The sequence below is a fragment of the Sander lucioperca genome, chromosome 15 (assembly GCF_008315115.2).
Source record: "Sander lucioperca isolate FBNREF2018 chromosome 15, SLUC_FBN_1.2, whole genome shotgun sequence".
Lineage (NCBI taxonomy): Eukaryota > Metazoa > Chordata > Actinopteri > Perciformes > Percidae > Sander > Sander lucioperca.
The window spans coordinates 6,693,559-6,719,668 of NC_050187.1; the positions used below are offsets into that span (position 1 = coordinate 6,693,559).

The 26,110-nt window shown below is 42.7% G+C and overlaps 1 protein-coding gene across 1 annotated transcript in view; it reads left to right on the forward strand.

Annotated features, from left to right (window-relative positions):
• The first annotated feature begins 2,940 nt into the window (after positions 1-2,940).
• Positions 2,941-26,110, forward strand: part of sertad2b (SERTA domain containing 2b) — an 83,573-nt gene continuing 60,403 nt past the window's right edge. The window contains exon 1 of the mRNA XM_031323821.2: positions 2,941-3,151. The gene's annotated coding sequence lies outside the window, so the exon portion shown is untranslated. The remainder of the gene's footprint in view (positions 3,152-26,110) is intronic.

The following is a 26,110-nucleotide window of genomic DNA, read 5'->3' on the forward strand; positions in this document are numbered from 1 at the left end:
CCCCTCTCTCCCGGGTTCATAACATTTTATTTTTTCCCTACAATGGCCTTAGAACGCTGTCATAGCAGAAGCAACTTGCGTTTGCCAACATCAAACTGAGAAGAAACTCTGTGGCAGATAAAGTTTCTGATCTTTCTGGAGTGGTTTACTGGTCTGGTCCACTTGAGATCAAGTTATGGGGTATGTGGCCCACAGAGGTGTCAAGTAACCTTACTTAAGTAAAAAAATTGGGTATCTATACTTTACTGGAGTAATTATTTTACAGCAGACTTTTTACTTCTACTCCTTACATTTTCACGCAATTATCTGTACTTTCTACTCCATTTTTCGAAATGGTTGGATGCAAAAACAACTCCTTTCGAATGCGCTGCAAGCTCTGCGCACCCAAGTACCACGAGCTAATTACAATACTTATAGGCAACTAGTCATATCTTCTGCTCCATGAAACACATGTTAATGCTCAGTAGTGGTTCTTTAATGTATTTGCATTGTACTAAAATGCATTCATTTTCAATGGGCATAAATGTGGCTGAAACAGGTGCATCCAGTAATTTTTCAACATTAACATTTTAACATAACATTATAGGCATTATGGCCTTTAGAAAAATGTTTTTTTGTGGAGGTGGGGTAGTGCACTATAGGCCCCTGTGGCGCTGCCTAAACTTTTGTCCCTAATGGCATTTCTTTCCCCTTACATTACTTTTACTTTTATACTTTAAGTAGTTTTGAAACCAGTACTTTTACACTTTTACTTGAGTAAAAAGCTTGAGTTGATACTTCAACTTCTACAGAAGTCTTTTTAAACCCTAGTATCTATACTTCTACTTGAGTAATGAATGTGAATACTTTTGACACCTCTGGTGGCCCATGAACTAAAATGAGTTTGACACCCCTGCTCTACTGGATGCAGTGAATGCTGGATGTCCACAAACAAACAAAAAATGTCTGGACACATCTGCAGGGATGGATGAGGATCAGGCATGTGCACACACACACACACACACACACACACACACACACACACACACACACACACACACACACACACACACACACACACACACACACACACACACACACAGGCAGTGATGGTTTCTGTTGAACTAATTTCTTCATTGTTTATATTTCTCAGTGGCTATTAGAGAGGTGCTGAAAGAGTTTGTAGGACTTTGTTGTAGTTCCCTCAGATTGCCAGTAGAGGTCGATGCAAATCAAGGGTTAGAGTAATAATAGAATAATCTAATTCATGTTTATCAAATCAAGCTTAACTCTACAGTGAGTCACACACTGACCTTATTTTAGGCTACATAATTTTATCTTATCTTATCCTATTTTATCTTATACATTCATATTTACAGGTAGGCTATTATTTGTTTGTCTATCAATGCTGGCATGCTGCTTTAAATTACTGACTGTTAAAACAGGTGAAACCTCACTTTAATGATTATTAGGCTATTAAAAATCCGATACATATGTGTGGGGTTTTGTTGCGAAATAAAGAAGCAATTTGTTGTTGTTGCTTTCTCGTCCGCTTCCATGGCGTAGGTTATAGCCTATGATCCAATTCGTCTTTCATATATTAATATTTATTCATCATAGGCCTGTTTTTTCACAGATTACATAGGCCACACATACAACATTCCCGCCCACCTGCATTTAATGGTCAATGGGAATGATATCCGTATATGACCCGGGAGTTGCCGTCCCTTTAAACCGCACAAAGAGGGACAGTGGAGGAGGGCTGCTGCTGTGTGACTGTTCGACACCACACACTGTAAAGCATGGATGTATTAAGAGAACTGTGTTGGCCACACTGTACCCGCTTCCGCACGAGCGCTATTGGCCGCCACCGGGGTGTGGGCGGGACACGACGCTCTGACTCAGCTCTGAGTCACTGCACTGCCTGCTGCTGCGTTCAGGTACTGTGGAAATAAATGAATATTACAAACCTGTTTCAAATATACTGTATAGTTTATCCCCGCGGGAGTCTTCCCAGCAGGGGCAACCTGCGTACGTCTACATAGTAGCCTATACTGTCTATATTACTGTATTATCAGTGGTGGAAGAAGTATTCAGATCCTTTACTAAAGTAAAAGTACTAATAGGCTACCACACTGTAATAGCCTACTAGGCTACTCTGTTACAAGTAAAAGTCCTGCATTGAAAATGTAACATAAGTAGAAGTATGTAAGTAGTCCATCATCCGTAAAATGTAGCCTACTTAAAGTATTATAGTACAAGTATGCTACTCAGTGCAGAAAAACCCTCACATTTTAGAAACTGGAAACAATTAAAACAGTTCAATCTCGGCTAATCATTTTAGCTGTACCTTAATTTATAATAAAACATAATATTTCATAGTTTTATAGTTTTGTGTGCACAAATCTTAATTTGTAAAGTAACTAGTAACCCAACTAAAACTGTCAGATTAGTGTAGTGGAGTCAAAAGTACAATATTTCTCTCTGAAATGTAGTGGAGTAGAAGTAGTTCTGTGGCATGAAAAAAAAAGACTCAAGTAAAGTAGGCTACAAGCAGCCTATCTCAAATGTGTACTTAAGTAGGCCTACAGTAGCCTGCTTGAGTAAATGTAGCCTACTTAGTTACATTCCACCCCTGTGTATTATATAAGCTATTTAATTGGCTTTGTATATAATTGTCAAATTGCTTTGCCTATTTAAAATATACATTAGTAGGCCTATAAACCCTGCATTTTAAGCTAGGCTAATATTTCAACCATAGATTTCAACACGTGAATGTTGACATGCTTATACCCTATTCAATGGTCGCTATAAACTACTCAAAAGCTAAGGCAAACTGTAATTTATAATCGCTTTCAGCATCTAAACTCTAAAGTGAGCCTAATTGTATGAGTTATTGACCACATACAGAGTAGTGGGTTTATCGTATTTAGTATCTGTCTCATGGCACTTAAATGCAGCACCAGACTGGCTGTTCTTCCATGACTTCGCATTGGTCGCGATCTGTGATATTAGAAGTGTTGGACTACGTGGTCTGTCAGTTTTTAGATATAAAATAAATTAGACATTTCAACAGCAGCGGAGTGAGCTTTCTGCAAAACTACTTGAAAGACATTTCTTTTAAATCTATTTTTCTACTTTAGCACCGTGCTGGACGGATCTGCCATAGAGGGTGAGTGTCTTAAACTGCTTCTTGAACTTCTGTTATTGATGTAACGTTGTGGTGCTCTTGGTTGTGATTGTAAGATTCACGTTACCTCGTTTTGTAGGTTGGAATGGTATGCGCTGCCGCCTTCTTGAAGCAGTTTAAACATTTTCATAAAGTCGCTTGATGTGGTAAACATATGATAGCGTGGGTAACGTTACAATTAATGGGGAGGTAGCCTACTTGCCTGTCTACATTTGTCAACGCTTTCACAAGAGGAAAAGCGCATTGTGGAATTCCCGTTACGCACCAGTCAGTAGGCTATACCGGAGAAATGGTTGTTTATTGAATCTTGCTTATTGCTTAAAGCTGATACTCGACAGAACAAGGCTTCATATATATTCTACATATTTAATCGAAGCTGCTTTTCAAATCGGCATACATCTGACACAGCAAATATCACTTATCCCATCAATAAGATCTTACATTTAGGAAATTGTGCCTTTCTAACCGACATTCTTCTATTGAAAGAGACAGTGGGACTACCGTAACGAACCGGGTGAATCAATTTTAAAAGTTATAATGATATGAAAATGTGTTATCTTCGGCACATTATTTGTATGCCGAATTTAGTAAAGGATTGTAAAGATTAACATAGCCTACATGTTAATCTGTTGTAGGCCACATGTTGTATTTTCCCATTGGCAAGATCAATAACTTGCTATATTTTTCACGGAGATCCGTTTTAAAAGCTTTAACAGGAGTGGAAACATAACCTGTCAGGGTTGGATGAACTGGCCATGGTGTAACGTTACTCTCTTGTCGCTCCGAGGAAAGCAGCGCGCAACTGCTGCTGCCTGCATTATATAACCGAGTTATACCAAGTTAACCTGTCCAGTGCTCAGCATTCCCTACTTCCCCAGGGGTCTTTGATGTTATGTGTTGCAGTAGCAAGGAGTTTGACTGACAGCCAGTCATCCAATCATGACAATCGCATACCAGGGAGCTTTTTGAGTCGTCCAATCATGATTCACAGTTTACGCTGCACAATAACTTATTTCACAAGTAAATTCCTGTTAAACGACAAAAACAACCACTGGATGGGAAAATGGTATTTCACAATAACTTTGAATGCAGCACGAGGCTGGGGAGGGGAGTTTCAAGTGAACACAACGCCTGTGTTGTCTTTCAGACCCAGTGTTGGAATCCTCTACAGTGAAATACAGTCACACTTTACACCGTTTAGCTGTCAGCATTGTAAACGTTTAATCCAGCTGCTAGCTAACGGTAGGCTAACCTTACCTGCTGCCAAGTGTAGTGTTAACTAGCGTGACATGCGGCAATGTTTCGGTTGCCTCTGACGTCCGTTTCGGAGCATCAGAGAGAAGCGCAGGCATTTAAGTGGCACCGAAATGAGGCACCGAAATCCGCGTTGCTATTCGGTCTGGTAGATACCGGTCGTTAAGGCACCGGTGCCGTATTAGCACTGGGTCTCGGTACCCAGCCCTACTACACATAGACCTATCTGTTGTAGTAATGCTGTTGCAATGTTTCTATTGTGGTTTCATAGTTTTGTCATCATAGGCGTAATTTACAGGGGGGATGGGGGGGTTACAAACCCCTCAATAATAAAAACTGGCCATTGCAACCCACCCCAAAAAACTATTATAATTTCCTTTACATAAATAAAGACATTTGCACCATAAATTGATGCAGAAAAGGCACAAATTGTTTCACCGGAATGCAGAAAATGTGTGTTTGACGTTCAAAATGTTGCTGTTATCACCTCATCAAGTCTAGAATGTCTCCTATAGGAAAAAACACCTTATAACACCTTATAACACAATCCATCCCTAAAGATTTAGTGGTTCTCAACATTTTTGACCTGTAACCTTTTATGATGAAACAGCATCTAGTTGGCCCATATAGAGATGTCTATGAGATGTGAAAAGTTTCACCAAAGAGTGGAGCTTATCAGATGATCTCCTTTAAATAGCAGTTTCAGGCCCCAAAAGGCAAAATCATCCAATATTAAAAAAATTTAAATAAATGAATTTGTGTTGCAGAACTTAGTATTTTTCTTCTTCCCTATGCCCTTAATGAGATGAAACTAAGAACTGTAAGAAAAGTTAGTTCCCCCTGACCAGCTATAAAGCTATAGTATGAACAATTTCATAATGTCATATTATATAATAGTATATCAGTCACTGGACCCATTTTTCTGTTTAAAATTATACTTTTAGTTTTGATACTTTAAGTAGGCTACATTTAGCTGGCATGCAGGCTGCACTTTTACTTAAGTATTTTGAATGCTTTACTTGTAGTGGAATATTTTTACATTGTGGCATTGGTACATTTACTCAAGTACATCTGAATACTTACCACTGTACTCATGATGACTTTCTAGGGTTTGACAGGAGAACCATACGTTCACATTTTCTTCTCTGAAATAGTACTGCGGCGATTTTTGTATAATATTACGTATGTGCGTATATACAGATATTTTCAGTATCCCTGTAACATGTGTTAACTGTAGTATGGGTACTGCGTCAGTCAGTCAGTCACCCTGTCTGGCCCATGTTGGGCTGGCCTGGATGATTAGGCTGCCGTCAAATGGCCACGGGGCTGACGGAACTTTGTCAACGGGATTACACAAGCAACCAGGCTTCTATTTTAGCAGCTAATCCAGATTAAGGTGCCGTGATTGGTCTGTGTTCGCCGCCTAAAGCTCAGACGCTGCGGCCCGTCTGGCAGACAGAGTCAGCAGCCATGCAGCGTTCACTGTCTCTGTCTGGAAAGAGAGATGATACATTCAGGACCCTGAACTAAGGTCAGGTCCCCACATTTGAAATCTTTGTTGCCAGTAAAGTTTTTAAACTCACATTATGAGCAGTAAACGTCACTGATGTCTGTCCACATTTTATAAACTGGTCAGTAGAAACCAGTTTAACTGTCTTTGAGGGAATGTTCTTAAATGCAACTCTGATGGATTTTTTAGAAGTATTGTGGTTTTTATTAAATCTGGACTCAGTTTGGAATAGAGCGGCAAAGATTAATTGATTAGTTGTCAACTACTACATTAATTGCCAACTATTTTGATAATCGATTAATCGGTTACAGTTATTTTTTTAATAGTCTATATAGCAACTTCTGGGATTGCGCCGTTGCCGCCAGAAATTCCGCCGCATGTCTGTTACCTTTCTCTTTCTTTGTGTTGGAATTAGGGCTGAATGATTAATTGCATTTGTGATAATATCGCGATATGTTAAAACGCGATTTCCTAATCGCAAAGGCTGCGATTTGGTCACATGACTCGCGAGAGCAAATCAGTCCGCACTCCGCAGAGAAAGCATCAACTAGCACGCTAACGCTACGTAGTACCTTGAGCTGATTTCTGTCATTCAAACAACTCTGAGTTGTAGTTTAAAACTTTTACAGCCATTTTAATAAAATGAAGGGTTTTATTCGGGCTCGAGTCCATACATGCAGTTAATGGATACAGGCACACAGAACTCAAGGCTCGGTTGGCAACGATTAGCTCTGATTAGCGGTTAGCTCCGGTTAGCGGTTAGCTCCGGTTAGCGGTTAGCTAGCTCCGTTATAAAGATATGAGTGGAGGAGCTGCCACTGAGAGGGTTAACAATCAGACTGATAAATGACGTTCGGGGAGCTTTCACAGCAGCGTGGCCGCGGTGTTTCAACAGTTTTATTAGTACAGTTAATCCCATGGCAAGAACACCAGCAACTAGCTAACGTAACGATAGCCTCTCTGAGCGAGTGCACACGGCAGCACGCAACTTCACGAGGGGGAGGGGCTGGAGGCAGCTCCTCTCTGTGCACTGTAAAAAAAAATACACTGTTGTGTGTGTGTGTGTGTGTGTGTGTGTGTGTGTGTGTATATAGATATATACTATATACTATATTTTTACTTATTTAACTGTCTAGTGTGTAATTGTGTGTTCATACTATAAATTATTATATTATTATTCTTTGTTGAATAATACAGAAGACAAAGAGCTTAAAAAAATAATCGAATATCGAATCGCAATCGCAATATTTGGGAAAATAAATCGCAATTAGATTATTTTCAAAAATCGTTCAGCCCTAGTTGGAATTTTAAACTCCGGTGGATTTATGAGGACTATGGTGAACTGCTCCTCAGATCTCTGCAGGGTAAATCCAGACAGCTAACTAGACTATCTGTCCAATCTGAGTTTTCTCTTGCACCACTAAAACAACTTTTGAATGTACACCACCGTTGTAGTTCCTTCCCCCAGAACGGTCGACTCGGTACACATGTGTTATTAACCCCTAGGTTCATTTTGTGCTGGATTTGTCCTTTAATAAAAAATAAAAAAAAGAATAGCACTCTATGTAAGATCAGGGACAGGTGCTATATTTCTCCCTGAGTTTGAAACCGCTAACTGCTGGTTAGTTTTTTCTGACCTTCTCCTTTTAATGCATCTGGCATTCAATATGGAGAATCTGACAGAGAGACTGAAAGAAAGACAGAGAGAGGGAGAGACAGACAGACAGACAGACAGACAGACAGACAGACAGAGAGAGAGAGAGAGAGTGAGAGAGCTCTGTGAACTATAAATAGACAGTGGGAGAGTGGCTGTAATGATAGCATCACCACACAATAATCCCTCAGTAGAACCAGCATTGCACTACACTATAGCCCTAACAGTGAACAGGTATCCCCTACATATAAGCAGGGTTATCTGGGGAACGTGAGCCTGTGACCCTCTGCTCAGCTTCTCTATTAATCTTGTTAATATGGACCTGTGGGTAAAGGAGCATGTTTGACTTGGGCCTGAACAGTCAGAATAATCCTTTTAAATGTGTAGTGTACAGGGTCTTACTGGTCAGTCAGACAGCAGGCGGAGGTGGGGATCATGTTGTGGGCTTTAACTGCCATTTGTTGAATGTCATGCCAGACCCTCACTGTGGCTCCCATCTGCTATTGCTCAGCAACAGAACATTAACTATTATCAGATCCAGCCCTCAGATATATATCTCTTGACATGGCAAAACTTGTGTTAGCTGTAAGCTCTAATGCAGTATTACAAATGAAAAGAGATCGATTAAGATGCTCTTAAAAAGCTTGTTATTGCAGTGCTACTGTATAATTGACTGTTAACTAGTCTTGCATTGCCAGATCTCCACAGTGTGGAGTAAGGTCTGGATACACCACACATGCATTCTGGGATAGGACAGAAAAACGCTCTGGGTTGTTTGCATTTCTTTAAACTAGGGATGCACCCGATACCGTGCGCATGTACTCAACATACTCAACATACATCCAAACCATTAACTTGCCTTTATCATCCCGCAATAATATTACAATAATCATACTCCATGTGAAATATTTTTCCTGTCCCGTCGTTAGTGTTTTTATGTCTTAAATTATTCTTGTTTTTAGCTAGTTATTGTCTAGCCTGTTTATTATCTTTAATGCACCTTCAGTTGTGGCACTCACAATTTCGTTGTTCTCTGTGCAATGACAATAAAGGTTTATCTTATCTATCTTATTGTATCTTACTCGTACTTGTAATCATAAAATGACTCCGATACTACCACACCCGATACCACCTCATAGCAATGTGACATTAACTTCTCCGTTGAGCAGGTATAGGTGGCAGAAGAGGAACAATGCCAGCCGTTTGGAGATTTTTGGCTGTAAAAAATAACAGAGGCTCTCACCCAATACATGATTGCACTTGACCACCAGCCATTGTCAGTCGTTAATAAGACTGCGTTTCAACGTCTTCTCAGTGTACTGGAGCCGAGGTATGAGATTCCCAGCTGTCAACACATCACAGAAACCGTGTTTCCAATGCTGCTTTGTGAAAAAGCACATCGGCAGCCTGTTGCCCGTACGCTTCACCACTGATATTTGAAGTAGTGTCAGCCCAATGTCTCTCAATAGCTTAACAGGCATATGCAGAAGAAAGCGATATTTCAATCTGATCCGTCTACATGCGGTCTCTCCACAGCGCTGTTTTATCAACCACGGCGCTACTCTGCAAATTGTGATTTTTTAATAATTTGTTTTACAAACAAGCTAAAACAAAAGCTCTCGGTTTGTAGTCTTATAGAGTTACAAAGCCACAAGTCTTAAAATTTGGACAAAATCTTGTAAACTTTGCTGCTGGGTAAACAAAACATCCATCCATCCTCTACGCTGGAGCGCTATCCACATGGCTTCTTAATTTGCACGTGAATGGCGTCATCGGACTTTGCGTTCTTCATTCTTTCTCAAAAGAAAGGGCCACATAAAATATGATATGAAGTTAACTGTTCACACAATACAGTAACGTGAGCTGTTTAAATTAGCTGGATATATGGTTAAACATAATTTGCTCTTACCAGTGTATTGCCGTGTGTACTTCGGCAACAGCAATCCCACCAATCGTTCCCAAAACGTCCCAGTTAGAGAGTAAATGCTGTAAACATACTCTTTGTAAATCTTTACAATAATTTCCAGAAAGAACCAAGCAGGCCTGCCTTGATGCAAAATTCAAAGTTTCTTCAAAACTTGACATTTTAGTGTGAAGCTAGCTAGCTAGCTCGAAGTTTGTTGTTGTTTCCCGAAATGGACAGAGTTTGAGAACGTCAACAGACAGAGAACGGATCTACGGCTGGGACTTACGGATTACGTAAATGCTTCGAGTATGGATTCCTCGCAAGTTCAACAACACGTTGAGAAAAAGGCTTGCACGCGGTCTTCTCAAGTGTGGGAGTATTTTACTCTTAATGCCAACAACAATGTGGTAGTCTGTAGACTTTGTAAAATGCATCCCTGAGTCAGGATAACAGCAGCAAAACACCGAAAGTTCTGCTCACCTTTTTGACCCTTTCCCTCCCAAGTAGAGTTTAGATTCTCTGCCCGAGCCCGAACTTGATCCACGGGCCGGCTCGAGCCGATATGTCCCGCCACTATCCTCTGGCCGGGCCCTTCATCGTTATTTTAATCATTACTTTATTAGCCCAATTGGGTGGGGAGAAAGCTATGCCTCTCCAGCTTCTCCTGTAGCTCTGGGTATATGTCCTGTACTGACTTGAGTGTGAGGTAAACTCTGCTAAATCATGTCTCCCCCATCTGTAGCACTGTCTTCGATAATTGCGCAACCAGGCCAGATTGTTTCAGATATCTCATGAGTCCTTTATAACGTCAGTTATAACGGCCCACGTATTAAAAAAATTGTCGGGTTAAAACGGGCTCAGGCTCATAATTCCAGTTAATGTGTCGGGCCGGGCTCGGACAGAACGTGCACTGTAGATGTGTGCGATTATTAACATAGTAACACGGAATGTGTTCCCACTAGTAGCCCAACGGTACGTTAGTCTGTTGATTAATTTTAATTCGTTCTATGACTTAATATTAGTCTGCAGTGTTATTTTTTTGGTTTACCATCATCATGAGTGACCCAATCGATTACAGACTGTTATATTAGACACTCTGCAACTTGCCTTATGTTGGATTTATTTATTTTTTTACTGTAAGATTAAAGGGAAAAGAGCTTGGATGTTAAACAAGAGCTTATTCATTATTTTGCCTACTACTGTTAAAAAAAGCAAATACAGGCTACTCTTTTGCACTTGCTCTGTTTACTTTAAGTTTTTATTTTTGTATTCCTTCTGAAAGTGACTTTATTTTGTTGTTGGATTGATAGCCTACATCTGGCTTCAGGTTGCACTACAAATTCATTTTTCTTGAACAGTGCAGTGTTAAACAATTTTAATAAATAGAGACTTGAACCTTATTGACATTTGTTTTGTGTAAATTGTTAATAATTGAGCAATGGGAAAATAAGAAAAATAAAAATTAATCATTAGATTAATCGAAAAATGAATCGTTAGATTAGTCGACTAATCAAAAAAATAATCGCTAGATTAATTGGATCAGACATTTATCCTGGATCCATACTAACCGCGGTCCCCTTTACTGTTGCTACTCCTGTCAAGCTGTACTGTTCTCTTTAAACACATGAACAGTTTATAATGTCATTATGTCATAGTCATTTTGAAACAATGGCAGATTTTATCAGCTGGAGCTAGCCAGCTATAAACTAACATGTTTCCAGCTGACTCATTTTAAAACACGAATCTTGTGAAAGGGTAAATATGCACTTGATAGCTACATACATATTGTGCTAAAAGACTGGGGCTAAAGCTAACAGGTTTACACACTGTTTAACAAGCTCTACACTTTTGCTCTTGTGTTTTTGGTTTTGGAACGCATCTTTAATTCAGAGTATCTTTCACAGAACAGCCCCATGCACACCGCTTCAACACGTGGAGCAATCTAAAGCTTAAGGGGAGACACCCCAGGCAAAACCATACATTTTTAGCTTTTGGGCTATTTTACTTCCATAGCATGTCTTCTTTCAGACTATTGGGGGAAAAAACATCCAAAATACACATTTAGGTGTTTATTTTACTACACTTTGTGTATTTGCACCTGCAAATTTCTCCTAAATTCAGCAAAATTAGATAATTCCTCATTTGCATATTTTAACATTTTCAGAAAACATTTAATAGAAATGAAAGTAATTAACTGGGGATGTTTCGTCCATGTTTCATGTAGTTATTTCTTTTACTCTGTCACCTGTAATGTCTTGCAAAATGTCTGATATTTTATAATCCATATCTTTAAAGGTTAGTTTTCTCGAAATGGGTTTTTCTCAGACTCTGAGCCAGAAATCTCCACTTCAGTAGCACTTCAGTAGTACTTACCTTCCAGTTTCACTCCTATCTGTATTCTGAAGGTTTTGACAGAGGGGTTTCATAGCCTAATTTATGTAACGTTTTATACCTAGAAACGTGGTGAAAATGGATTTTTTTTTTGATGGCTGTTGACACCATATTCTGATTTATGCAGTGATAAAAGGAGATATCCAAAATCCCCTCTGTAAAAACCTTTGACATGTTGATATGTCAACAAAATAAAAGAAAACATTTGAACCTGTGTTCAGATTTCTGCTCTGGAAATGTATCCAAATAAGCACATGTTTAACAAGATAATGCTTAATTCCTATATTTAAACATGAAATTCCAGAAAACTTGTAATACAAAAGATGTTTGTCTTAATGTAAGGAATCAACTGGAGAAGTTTCATGGTAATATCTATTATTTAATTTTTTTCCTATTCACCAGCAGTGTCTCCCCTTAACAGGGCTAGTGCTTAGTTACAGTTGCTAAGCTAGGATTGGACAATCACTCTTCAGAAGGGTTTAGCAGACAATGAATTTTCCAAAAAGACCAATAGAGTTTCTATTTAGTTTTCTTTGGAAGAACTGTAAATTGTGTGCACTTCTTCATCCAGTCAAAAACCACAAGTTGTTACAGTAATTTACCAGTTGAAACATAAACTCAACCAAATACATGTTGTGGCAACTCTTTCATCAAATGCAGTGTATTTGCTCCTATGTAGATTTTTGCCATTTTTGACTAATGATGTGAGTCAGTAATGGGTGTGAGAGGTCTTCATGACAACGAACACCATGACTTGTCAATCCACCGTCACAATAAGCGATCTAGTGTGTGTATGAGAATGCGTGTGAGTGTGGCAGCTACAGTATATTCTCAGTGCCTTTACTTTGAGCAGTGTTCACCATCACCCCACCCCTTCAGGCACTGACCTCCTTTTCATTATCCACACAAGCAGCACCTTTTCTCGCTTTTTTCCTTCTCTTTCTCTCAAATAGTGTGTGTGTGTGTATATATGTGTGCCACCTTTACTTAAAATGATCATGACCATGTACAGAGGCTAGGTCCTCGCCACAGCAGCCGCGGGTTTAATTCCGACCTGCGACCCATTGCTTCATGTCATCCCCCCTCTCTCTCCCCTTTCAAATCTAAGCTGTCCTGTCAAATAATGGCCTAAAAATGCCCCCCCAGCAATGAGGGGGCCAAGCAGTAAACTAGCAGGAATGGCGTTGCCATGGCATGAGCATGCACTCACAGCAACTTTAATGGCAATTGGATAAAGAATGGCTGAGATATCAGCTCATTTACTTCGTTACAGTGCCCCTAGAGGCCAAATTACACCAATGTCCTTGTGCGTTCTCACAATCAAGTGCCAAGTCCCTGTACCAAGTTTGGCTTTAGTACATCAAAACGTTGCTGAGATATGAGCTCACTTCCTGTAACTCTAGCGCCCCCCAATTGGTCAAAAGTCACCAAATTTCTGGGAGCTGCCTGCACGATCTGTCATGGGCATGCGCAAGATGATAATCTTGTTTTACGAGGATTCATGACACTGCACGAATCACAATCTGTTCCACGCTTCTGCTTCTGCTTCTGCTTCTAGTTTAGCTAACAGCTAATTCGGCTAACCGCTAGCTGACAGCTTCATTCAGTCGAAAATAACGTTAACTCAAACTAAACACTGGGAAAAGCAGGCTACAGCTGACGTAACAGCTGTTATATATTTTAACGGTTATTTTCAGGTTTTATTTTGAGGGTCTTTTAATGTTATTACATGCTGTCTCAGCTAGCGGTTAGCCGAATTAGCTGTTAGCTAAACTAGCGTAGCTTCTTTTATTCAGTGGTTCGCGGTGGTTTATGGGATGAGTAGTTCCTTCGCTCAATAATGAAAATATGTACACAGTCTTGTACCTTTAACTTTTTTTGGTTTATCTGTTCGTTTTTTCACTCAAAATGACATGTTGTATGCTTATGAGTCACGTCGTAGCTGGTTAGCCTAAGGCATGGTCAAAAACTCTTTATATACGGATTTTTCCAGACGTCAATGGGAGAAATGAATGGGAAATTTACTTCTGGAGCCCACGGTTTCTCGGAGGAGGGGCGGGACTGTTGAGCTCTATACGCAATGGAATAACTTTTGTGCGGCTTGGTCTGAAGATCATCTGTGCCAAGTTTCGTGAAAATCGAGACATTTTGTGACCTATGAAAACTTTTTAGTGTTTTTGATGAAATCACAAATTGGCATGTGTCGGCCTTAGGACCTCCCACAGTATTAACACCGCTAGTAAGTTTTAATTCCAAACACATCAAACGTTATAGGCCAAAATGTAATTTTGCTAATTACAGTGCCCCCTATAGGTCTATGGTCACCAACTTTCTTGAGCCTCTTTCTAATTGGGCCCTGTACCTATGTACTAAGATTGGTGTTGATACGTGAAAGACTTGCCGAGATATGAGTTCACTTCCTGTTTGGCAGCTTCGCCGTCAATTTCGATTGGCTGTGACGGGCAAATACTTTCGAATATCAATACGCAATGCAATAACATTTGTGAGGCATGATCTGAAGATCATCTGTGCCAAGTTTCGTGAAAATCAGACCAATTTTGTGACCAGTGAAAACTTTTGAGTGTTTTTGATCAAATCCAATATGGCAGAAGATCCAACATGGTGGATATTGACATCATGGGGTGCGTTGAGTTCGGCGTCATCCAAGGATTCCAACTATATATCAATGTTCAAAATCGGGCATACGGTTCAAAAGTTAATCGCATGGATGCAACGCCAACTTTGACCCATTGGTGGCGCTAGACTGCCTGTGGTGCAGACCTAAAACTTGGTGACATGAATTATGAGACTGTCCCGAATCAATGTGCCAAATTTCACAACTTTTTACTGTACGGTTCTATGGGCTGCCATAGACTCCCATGGCAGAGGAAAGATGTGTAATGATAAGAAAAGGTAGAATCACTAATCGCTGCTTGGGCCCCAAAAATCAACTGTGAGGCATTATGAGGAACAACAGAGGGGAACACAAAACATTACATTACATTACATGTCATTTAGCTGACGCTTTTATCCAAAGCAACTTACAATTAAGTGCTTTCAACTGTGAAGGTTCAAACTCCAGACAACAAGTAGTAAGTGCAAGTACATTAGCTTTAAATAAGCAAAGCTACAAAGAGACATGTGAAAGTGCAGGTTCAAGAATTTTATTTTTATTTTTTTATTTTTTTTATCCAAGGTGTAGTCGGAAGAGATGTGTTTTTAGCCTTCGGCGGAAGATGTGTAGGCTTTCGGCCATCCTGATGTCGATGGGGAGCTCGTTCCACCATTTGGGAGCCAGGACAGTGAACAGTCGGGATTTCATTGAGCGATTAGTTCTCCCTCGCTGTGAGGGGGCAGCAAGCAGTTAGGCTGATGCAGAGCGAAGTGGGCGGGTTGGGGTATATGGTTTGACCATGTCCTGGATGTATGCCGGGGCTGATCCGTTCGTGGCCCTGTATGTAAGTACTAGTGTCTTGAAGCGGATGCGGGCCGCAATTGGTAACCAGTGAAGAGAACGGAGGAGCGGTGTAGTGTGAGAGAACTTGGGGAGGTTGAAGACAAGTCGAGCTGCTGCGTTCTAGTCGAGCTGTTTGTTTATGTGTGGATGTGCTCTGTAAATCTGTAGTGTATAATGTGTTTCTTTTAAAATAGTTGTTGGAATACTTAAAATTAGGAATGGGAAGTTCATTTTTGACTTTGAAGATTCCAACTCAAGGTAAACCTTATAAGCTTTTTTCAGGGCTGTCAATCATGTCACATACATAGCGCCCTATTTTAATGATCTAAGCGCACGGCGTGAAGCGCCTGGGGCAGATTAGTTAGGTTAGTTTAGCGGCGGAAAAAAGGGTCTGTGCGCCAGGCTTAAAGGTTTAAAAGGGTTGTACTGAGTGTCTTAATTAATCTTAGGTGTGTTTTGGGTGTAACATGCAATAAACCAATCAGAGTGTCATCTCCCATTCCTTTTAAAAGCCAGGCACGTTTGTACCTTGGCGTATTGCTATTCTGATGGCGGATTTGCTAAGCAGGAAGGAGAGATTTTCAGGAGAAGAAACGGATCTGCTCGTGTGTGAAGTGAAAGTGCGCGAGCAGATCATATCATAATACTATTTCATATTGTAAGATTTTTTATTTTGAATCTTTTGCATGTTTGTGTGCTGCTGCTGTGTCCCTGTGTGTGTAACAAGCATAGTGTCCGCACGCTGTGCACAAGTCTAGACGCATTTTACTAATGCGCTGTTAAAATAACAATGAAATGCTGCGTTATTGACTTTAGACCAGGTTTTTGTTGGTCACTCTCCACTGCCTCAAGCAATAGCAAGAATGCACCTGAACACACCTCCCTGTAAAGAACAGCACGCCTATGGGCGCACAGATGGGCGCAGGTGCATTTGCTATTTAAATGATGTGGGCCCTGGATGGGAAATGGACCACTGCATCGGTCTTAAACTAGCAAAGACACTTGCGTCGGGCTTTGCACTGCGCTGCGCCGGGTGCAAGATTGGGCCCATGGTTTTCATCAGCGGTTGGAGTTTGCTCCGTTGTGAGATGGTGTTGTGTTCACATAATACATACAGTATACATATATACAGTTCTAGTCCTGTTATTCAGGAATCCTTGGAATCAGTGGAAAACGTCTTTTGAATTGTACCTTTTAGCCATTGGATTGGATAATGCCGCTCGAGGAAGCGCGCTATCCTACTGCACTTGCTGGGAGCGGAGGGGAACAGGATCTTCAACACGCTCGATGGTACTCTGGACACTTACAATGCTGTCATTACGGCTTTGACTGGACATTTTGTGAAGTCACAGAACATCCTCTTTCGGCGGCTGGAGTTCAGACAAAGATGTCAGCGCCCTGGTGAGTCTACTAGGCAGTTTGTAGCAGATTTAAAAGCCTTAGCACAGCGCTGTAATTTCGGCGTCATGAGGGATGAACTTATTCGAGACCAGCTCATTGAAAAAACGTCTAATCCCAGAGTTCAGGAGGAGTTGTTACTCAAAGATGCAACACTGTCACTTGATGATGCACTAACACTCGCCTTACAAGTGGAGTCTGCAACTCAATGTGCTGCTAAAATAGCAGAAAACAAGTCTCATACTGCCGTTATGGAACAGCCAGTGCAACAGCTATCAAGCTCAGACAACCTGGCCGACCCTGCTGCTATACAGGTCGCGCGCCCCCAACACACACGCCAGCAAACACGCCAGCAGAGACGTTGTGGCAATTGTGGCTCCACCCGTCACGCCACAAGGGCTCAGGACTGCCCTGCTAGGGGCCAAACATGCAGACGCTGTCAGAAACCTAACCACTTTGCTAAATGGTGCCGGTCTGCTCCAGCTGAACAGTCACATGACCCGGCGGTGTCAGTGCGCACCATAGGCCCCCACCCAGGGACCTTCTCCAGGTGCCCCGTATACCTGGATGGCTGCTGTGTCCCTCTTCTCCTCAACACTGGGGCCAAGTTGTCACTGCTGAATGTTGACACCTGTAACCTACTTTTCCCAAACAGACAGCTGCAGCCCCCATCCACTGCTCTCTGTGGCTACGGCCGCAGCAAAATCGACGTTGTTGGTCTACTTTACCTCCCAGTTCGCTACACCTCTACAACTGTGGACCGCTTCCCATTCCACATTACGCTCTGCAGCGAACATCATGGGCCTTGACCTCTTTCTCAGCCTTGGCTTTACCCTACAGGACAACAACGGAACACAAATACTACAAGTGGGTTCCCCTTGGCAACAAAGCCGGCCTGAACTGTTCAATGGCCTTGGGTGCCTCACCTCATTCACACACAAACCGCTCCTGGACCACAGCGTGCCTCCCGTGGTCCAGCCCCTTCGGCGTGTTCCCCTGGCTCTGCGGGACAGCGTTACACAGGAGCTCCAACACCTCCAGGCTGATGGCATCATAGAACCCATTGATGCCTCTCCGTGGGTGTCCAACCTCATCATCGCCAGGAAGAAGTCAGGTGGACTGAGAGTCTGTGTCGACCTTCGCCAGGTCAACAAGGCAGTGGTGCCTGACAAGTACCCTCTCCCGACGACAGAAGAACTCACGACCCACTTCTACGGCTCCCGGGTCTTTTCTAAGTTGGACTTACGTCAGGGCTACCTACAAATTCCTCTGCACACGGAGAGTCGGAACCTGACAGCTTTTATCAACCATACTGGCCTGTACCGCTATACGAGGATGCCTTTTGGGCTCAGTTCAGCGCCAAGCTGTTTCCAGAAGATCATGTCCACAATCCTCGCCAGCTGCCCCGGTACCGTGGCCTGTTTGGACGACATTGTGGTACACGGGCCAGATGTTGACACGCATAACGCCCGCCTGGAACAGGTTTTTGATTCCCTCAGCCGCCACCATGTCACCTTGAACACTGAGAAGTGTACGTTCTCCGCACCGGCCATTGATTTTGTCGGGTTCCGTGTGTCCGCAGATGGTATCTCCCCTCTCCAGTCGAATGTGGCAGCCATCAGCGCAGTCCCCACCCCCACGACAGCCTCGCAGCTGGCTTCGTTCTTGGGGATGACAGCCTACTACACATGCGTTTCCTACCTCAGTACTCCTCCGTCACGGCCCCGCTGAGGATGCTGCTCAGGCAGGATGCTTCCTGGATCTGGACTCCTGAATGCCAGGCAGGTTTCAACGAACTGACGCGTCTCCTCACCACATCTCTGATCCTGGCACACTTCCAGCTGGACTGCCCCACATTCGTGACCTGTGATGCGTCTGCTGTGGCTTTGGGCGCCGTTCTGTCACAGCTCCATGACGGCGTGGAGAGGCCTATAGCCTTCGCCTCCCGGGTGCTCAGCCCAACCGAGCAGAAATACTCAGTGGGTGAGAGGGTGGCCCTTGCCTGCATTTGGACGTGCGAGAGGTGGCATATGTACCTGTACGGACGGTCCTTTACCCTACGGACGGACCACCAGGCCCTGACAGCCCTGATGTCCACTTCGGGCGGAGGACACAGGCCCCTTCGCCTCTACAGATGGTCAGACCGCCTGCAGCAGTATGACTTTCAGCTACAATTCATGCCTGTCATGCTGGGGTGAGGCCTGCATCGCCCGTGGCCTCTGTGCTGTCATCCCAGTGGCCCTCAGAGGGTGTGTCTTGCAAATGGCACATCAGGGACACCTCGGCATTGTCAAAGCCAAACAAAGGTGCCGTGACGTTGTGTAGTGGCCTGCCATGGACCGTGACCTGGAGGGACTCGTCCGCTCCTGTGCAGCGTGCCTCACCAGTGGGAAGACTGGGCCACCCGCTTCAACTCCACTACAGCCAGTAGACTGGCCGTCTGCACCATGGGACCATTGCAGCTTGATATCTGTGGTGAGCTGCACAATGTGCCACACCACCAGAGGTTCCTCGTGGTGGTCTACGACTTGCACTCCAAGTGGCCTGAGGTGGCTCCCATGGGTACAGTTACCTCTGCTGCTATGATCAACTTCCTCGACCAGCTGTTTTCCCGCTGGGGCTTGCCTCGTGCAATTACCACGGACAATGGTCCTCAGTTCCTGTCCTTGGAGTTCACCACCTCCCTCGCCAACAAGGGTGTTACCCATATCCGGACCTCCGTCTATCACCCCCAAGCCAACGGGGGGGTGGAACGATTCAACCAATCCCTGAAAAGTGGACTGCGTGCTCACATGTCTGAGGGATACTACCTGATGGCCGCACTGTCACAGACCCTCCTCCACTACAGAGCAACTGCCCACTCTACAACAGGGGTCTCCCCTGCCGCACTCATGCTGAAAAGGGAGCTTGTGCTTCCCCTGTCAAGACTCCGTCCACCAATGGCCGCGGGCCCACGGCCATGCCCAGCAGCAGTCAAGTCTCGCGTCAAGAGACAACAGAGTTCCATGAAGCGGAGGTTCGATGAGAAGCACAAGGCTAAGTGGCCTGCTATCAGTGTGTCAGACTGGGTCAGAGCCCGCCGGCCCCACATAGCTAACAAGCTGTCATCATTCTGGTCGGCTCCGTACCAGGTCAGTCGGCAGCTCGGCCCAGCTTCATTTCAGCTGACTGATGGTTCCCGTTGGCACGCCAGCTGCTTGCGCAGAGTGCCCTTCCCTCTTCACCAACCTCAACTGACAGGGGTGGAGCAGAGCAACCCAGCAACTGGACCGGTGGAGCAGAGCAACCCAGCAACTGGACCGGCGGAGCAGAGCAACCCAGCAACTGGGCTGGCCCCTCATGTGCCGGATCTCATTGCGGCACCTCTCGCCCAAGCTGTACCGACTGCTCAGTGCCCCGCTCTGGCTTCAGCCCCGCTGCCGGCCCCCCTTGTTCCTGAGCCCCGCCCTGTCAGGGTCTGTATGCGCCCTGGGCACTTCGAAGACTTTGTTGCGTCTGAACATTCGGAAGGGGGGGGGGAAATGTTGTGTTCACGTAATACATACAGTATACATATATATAGTTCTAGTCCTGTTATTCAGGATGCCTGTTTTACGTTGCACATTTTTGACACTGAAAGGCCACCGTAGGTGTGCGCTGTTTTGTTTTGGTTGTTTTCCGGAAGTAAACGAGTGAGTTGATGCATTGAAAGTTGAGACTAGTCGTTATTTTAGCAACACAACAGATGGATCTGTTGACATGCAGCTCAGTAGTTTATTTTATCCATATCATATATCTGGCCCTTTACACTGGGTATACAAAAGAGCTGTTCTAGTGAACAGATAAATGTGTGCTATTCAACCACACTGTGCTGGGGGACACATTTTCAGAATTCAGAATGAAGACAGACATCACTAGCATGGTCCGATGACATCATTCACATGCATATTAAGTAGCCATGTGCAGGAGGCACTGGTAAAGAGAGAGGGGCTGGTTTGTCTCCGGCAGCAGCTGAGTTTACCGACACCTTTCGCTTTAGCTTGTTTTCCTAAAAATTTGCTTTTTGCAGAGTAGCAATGTGTAAAACGCTGGACGAGAGACATGCATGCAGACGTTAATGTTACCTTGTGTAACTTGTCCACTCCGTGACACACTGTACAGAGTTTTCGTTTTTTTGCAGCTTAAAATGATCCCAAACTTTCTGTCGTTGTCTCTTGCCTGTCTCTTCTCTTAGCCCATCACTATTTTCGCTCTCTTGCTTTATTTTGTAATCCGCGCCATCAGTCTTCACGGCATGTGTCCAGTAATAATCATCCGTGCAGAAACACAGTGGTTTAAACAAAACTTCGAGGCAAAGAATTTTGCATCGATGATTTTAGGTATTCAAATTATTTGAGTTACTCGAGAAATCATTTCAGCCCTAGTCTGTAGGATAGGATTTGTAGGCTGGGATGTCTCTGCAGCGCCTCAATACTTAATTCAGCATGGTTTGACACATATTTTGCCTTTAACAAATATTGCGCCCCCCTGCGATTTGGATATTGCACTAGTCCATATTGCAATTTCAATAAGATTGTGATTAATTGTGCAGCCCTAGTATTAACCGTACTAACAAGTCACCCAAATTAACATCAATGTTGTCAACACATCCGGGACCGTACTTCTGTTCTTCACCTGAAAACGGCACAATTATTATTATTTTTTAAATTATATAACACTTGTAACACTGGTCAGTTTAATTGTTATTTTACATGTATTTAGATTGTTTTGTTTTAATTATTTGTTTACATGTAAACGAGTACCAGTGTTACAAACATGTGCTTTAAAATGTAAAATTATGTTATTGGAGACAACCTTTTAGCTCCTACAGGCCTCATAATATAATCATGATTCATTACAACATTACACATGTTGTTTTCTGCGGTTTTTTATGATGTGTATCACAATGCACTTAATATCTAATGACTGTGGAAGTATTGTGCTGCATTCAGAGATCCCGAGGAGACAAGACTAAGTATGGATCTGAGGGACACATAGTGTACATGCAGAACACACACATACACACACACACACACACACACACACACACACACACACACACACACACAGTACTTATACGGCAGAGAGAGACATGTTTGGTGTCCTCCACATAAATGACTGAACAGAAAAATCTGCTACAGATCAAGACAGCCAAAAATCATGAGAACTGGCTTTAGCTATCTACACACACACACACACACACACACACACACACACACACACACACACACACACACACACACACACACACACACACACACACACACACACACACACACACAAACAGGGGGATCGATGTCAGAAGAGCAGCGTTTGCAGAGCAGGCCTCATAACAAGAGCCAAAAGAACAAAGTATTAATAATAAATAAGCCTGCATTCAGAGAGATGATAGATAGATAGATAGATAGATAGATAGATAGATAGATAGATAGATAATGGTTAAGAAGTCCACTGTTGACCAACTATAATTATTAGATCTGAGAAACGTCTTTAGGTTAGTTTTGATGCTCGCATTGATTTTACATTCATTTGGCTTAAGTGTTGCCCAAAGTGGCTTGGGTGCTGTGCCTAAGCTTTATAATAGTAGGGAAAACCCTGTAGATGGATAGATAGATAGATAGTAAGATCGAACTGAGCTTTCTCCGTAACAACAAAGCAAATATCATGTTCTGAGGAAGACCCTGAGACCATGTGGAAAGAAAGAAACTAGAAACTTTGAAACTCCACAATAATAACTAGTAATAATTAAACATCTAGTTTACGTGTATTTTAACTTTCAGATTTGCACACAGTCTAAATTAATAACTAGTAATAATTAAACATCTAGTTTACGTGTATTTTAACTTTCAGATTTGCACACAGTCTAAATTAAAATTAATTGTTAAGGTGGACACCTTTGCAGTGCTTGTTAACCCTCATGTTGTCCTTGGGTCAAATTTGACCCGTTTTCTATGTCAAAAATTTGGGATTCTTTCAACCAAATTGCCCAAAAATACCACTGATGGTTCCATACATGAAACAGGCTGTGATTATCTATCAACATATGTTCTTCTGATCGTAACTATTAGTCAAAATAATTCATAATTTCTGTTTTTTTTAAATCAGAAATTAGGTATAATTTAATATAAATGAGGTTTATTGACCATGAATTCAAAAAAACGTTGAAAAAAGTGACAAAAACAGTTCATTTTCCATAAATAAGTATAAAACTATAGTGGTAATCAGTTGGAATGAAGTTGGCTAAGAAGATCTAACACAAAATTGGGTGATAGTTTATACTTTAGGCTTTATGAACAGGCAAAACAGACAAGAGGACAACACAAGGGTTAAGGAAATGATATCCTCTGAGCACTTCATATTTAAATTTAGCCACACAAAACACACACACACACACACACACACACACACACACACACACACACACACACACATACACACACGTTGAGTTGTTGGGATGTTATCATGTTCACCTTCCTCAGCGCAGTGACTCATTGCTCCACTACCTGTATTATAGTAGACAGTGTTACATCATGTCCTCTTTTGGAATACCCCCTCCCACACACTCTTCCTCCCCTCTGTAAGTGTGCATTGACACTGAGAACATGCTGTTCAATGCTCAACATCAGGTTTAGACTCAGAACGAAAGCAGTTCAACATTATACATTAGAATCATCATGCTGCACAAATACCAGTGTGTTTCTTCTTCTTCAAGCGTCCTGTACGATATATTCATTTTAAGTACAAGGAGTTAAAATTAGTCTTTTTTTTTATTGAATGCACCACCCACCAACTCAAAAGGATGTTGATTGTGAAAAAAATCTAAAAGTAATGGTCATTGCAAGCAGTCTACAGAAATCTTCATGGAGTCTTGAAGGCTTCACATTGTCACATCTGAACCATCAATCTGATCAATTCATCTAATGTCAAAGAACAAAAATGAAGCTGTGCAGTCCCACAGGTCGATGTACTGCAGCCTAGAGGATTAGACTTTATTTAGCGCTTTGAATGCATTGTAATATTGCTGCTGATCCAGGAAGTTGGCTGAAAGGAGTACATCACTCTTCAAGACGGATAGCATAGACTGTAAAATAGTAAAAATAGTGGAGGTAGCATCCGTGACGTCACACATTGGTTTGTGGACTGCCGTTTGGAAGCCTCGAGTTTGGCGTTATGATCGTCGCCATCTTGTTTTTTTGCAACCAGATGTGACGATTTTTGACAAGAGGCTGGAGCTGGGGAGGATGACGCAGCCAAGCCAGTATTGTTTATGGTTGCTATGGCGCTGCTCTAAGCTAAATGCTAAACGGGGAAAGTTGCATTGTAATTGATGCATTATTATGGAACCCACGCAACTTCTAGGCTAGACCCGCTGTTCAATAGCATTCACACGCTACTATTGGCCAGGCCTCCATGCTTACGCAAGGTAACGGGACCCGATTTGTTCAGGTCCTATCCCCTGACCAGTCGGCTATCCTAACCTTAACTACTCAAGGTCAATGCCTAACCCCAACCAATCAGGCTGCTTCTTAGGGTGGGACTTGCCTAGAAGTTGCGTGGGATCCATAATAACGCGTAATTGGTTTGTAGATGGGCTTCCCCATCCTCTCGTATCCTCTCTATGCTGTCGGAGGTTTTTCCAGCTGACTGCTGCTCTCCCTGTGCTACTGAGACAAACTGAAACCAACTGTGTTACTACCACTTAACAAGTAAACTGCTGATTTATTCTCTGCTCTAATATCCGACAGCTGTCACTCTCGCGTAAGGGTGTCACTTGTGATTTAAAATCAAAATTTATCGAAATTAAGTCACAATCTTGAATATTGAATAAAAAAATGGAATCGTCGATACTGCCACGCCCCCATGTCACGTCTGGTCGGCTTGTCAAGCGGAAAAAACACACGTGTTGAAGTGCTGCGAGTCAGTCAACTTCCTGTAACTTAGCTAGAGCCAGTCAAACGATAGCATGGCAACTGCAGATGCTGGAGACCCATCGACAGAACTTGAGCCCCCTCCTCTTTCACTGAAGTGTGTGAAAGTGTGGAAGTATTTTGGATTTCCAGTGAGTTATGTTGACAACGTTCGCGTTGTCGACAAAAAAGCCACAGTTTGGAAGCTCTGCTATGTGCGTGTACCATATTCTGTGTGTTTACCATTGCACATTAGCCTAGCAGCTAGCGGATATTCCTTCTGCTTACAGCTTTATCCCAACAAAACCGCACGGTTGAATTTCAGCCTGCATGCACATTTTGTAGCCTAAACAGAGCAGCTTATATTGGTTATATTAGAGAGAGCAACAAGTTAGCGGACTGCCGTCCGCCGAGTCACCCTCTTTGCTATCAGTCTGCTCAGCTGCTGTGCTGGCTCGATGGTGTTTTAAGCCTTCAAGGCAGCACTGCGACCGTCGTCTTCAACCATAACCATTGCCTAATCCTAGTGCCTTCCGGCAGCGCTGCCTGGAAGACGACGTTGGGGACTTCAAACACCAAACTGTGTGGTGCGAAGTGTCTGCCCTCAGGATTGTCGGTAAACTTTTTTTTTCTTTTTACTTTATTGACAAATTGTCAAGTTTCCAATTGACTGAAGATATGTTATTGTTACATTATGTTGTTAATAGATGTTTTAAATTTGACAATGTAATGTGGTACATTGCGAACAAAGGTCAGATATTATATTACATACAAGTCTACTCTAAAAATGGCATAGCAACGATAGACAAAAAATCGAGAATCAAATTGAACCGTGACCTTAGAATCAAAAATGTAATCGAATCGAGGATTTGGAGAATCGTGACACCCCTACTCTTGCTCATATATACACTAAGCACTGAGCTGTTCCTTAAAGGAGCTACACTTCTCTTATGACATGACGATAGCCTGCCATGTATTTAGTCCGAAAGTCCCAACCATCCACAAAATGCTTTCACACTAGAAATGAACCGAAACATGGTTCAGTTTAATCCGGACCGAGACTACCTCTTTTGGTCGGACCAAATTTTGGCTATTTGGTCCGGACCGTGGTCCAGGGGAGGTTTCACACCTGTCATTTGGTTTGGATCAAACTAAAAGTCCAGCCATGCCAAATGCTATATGAGTGAGGGAGTGTTAACAGGCCTGCCCTGAAATTGGGATATTTGGCTTGCAGCTTCTGTATGATTATGGCCTAATGGTTATATACTTTGTTATACAGTGCTGTGTCAGCTTGGCAGCCATTCAAGTGGCTGATATCTTTGTCAATGGTACAGAGTAGCATTTGGGGAGATTACTGTTTGGGTCGCTGACTGAATGATGATGTGTGTAACACCATCATTTTGGCTTTGCATGGAAGCACATTGTGTGCTTGGTGTGACAACTTCA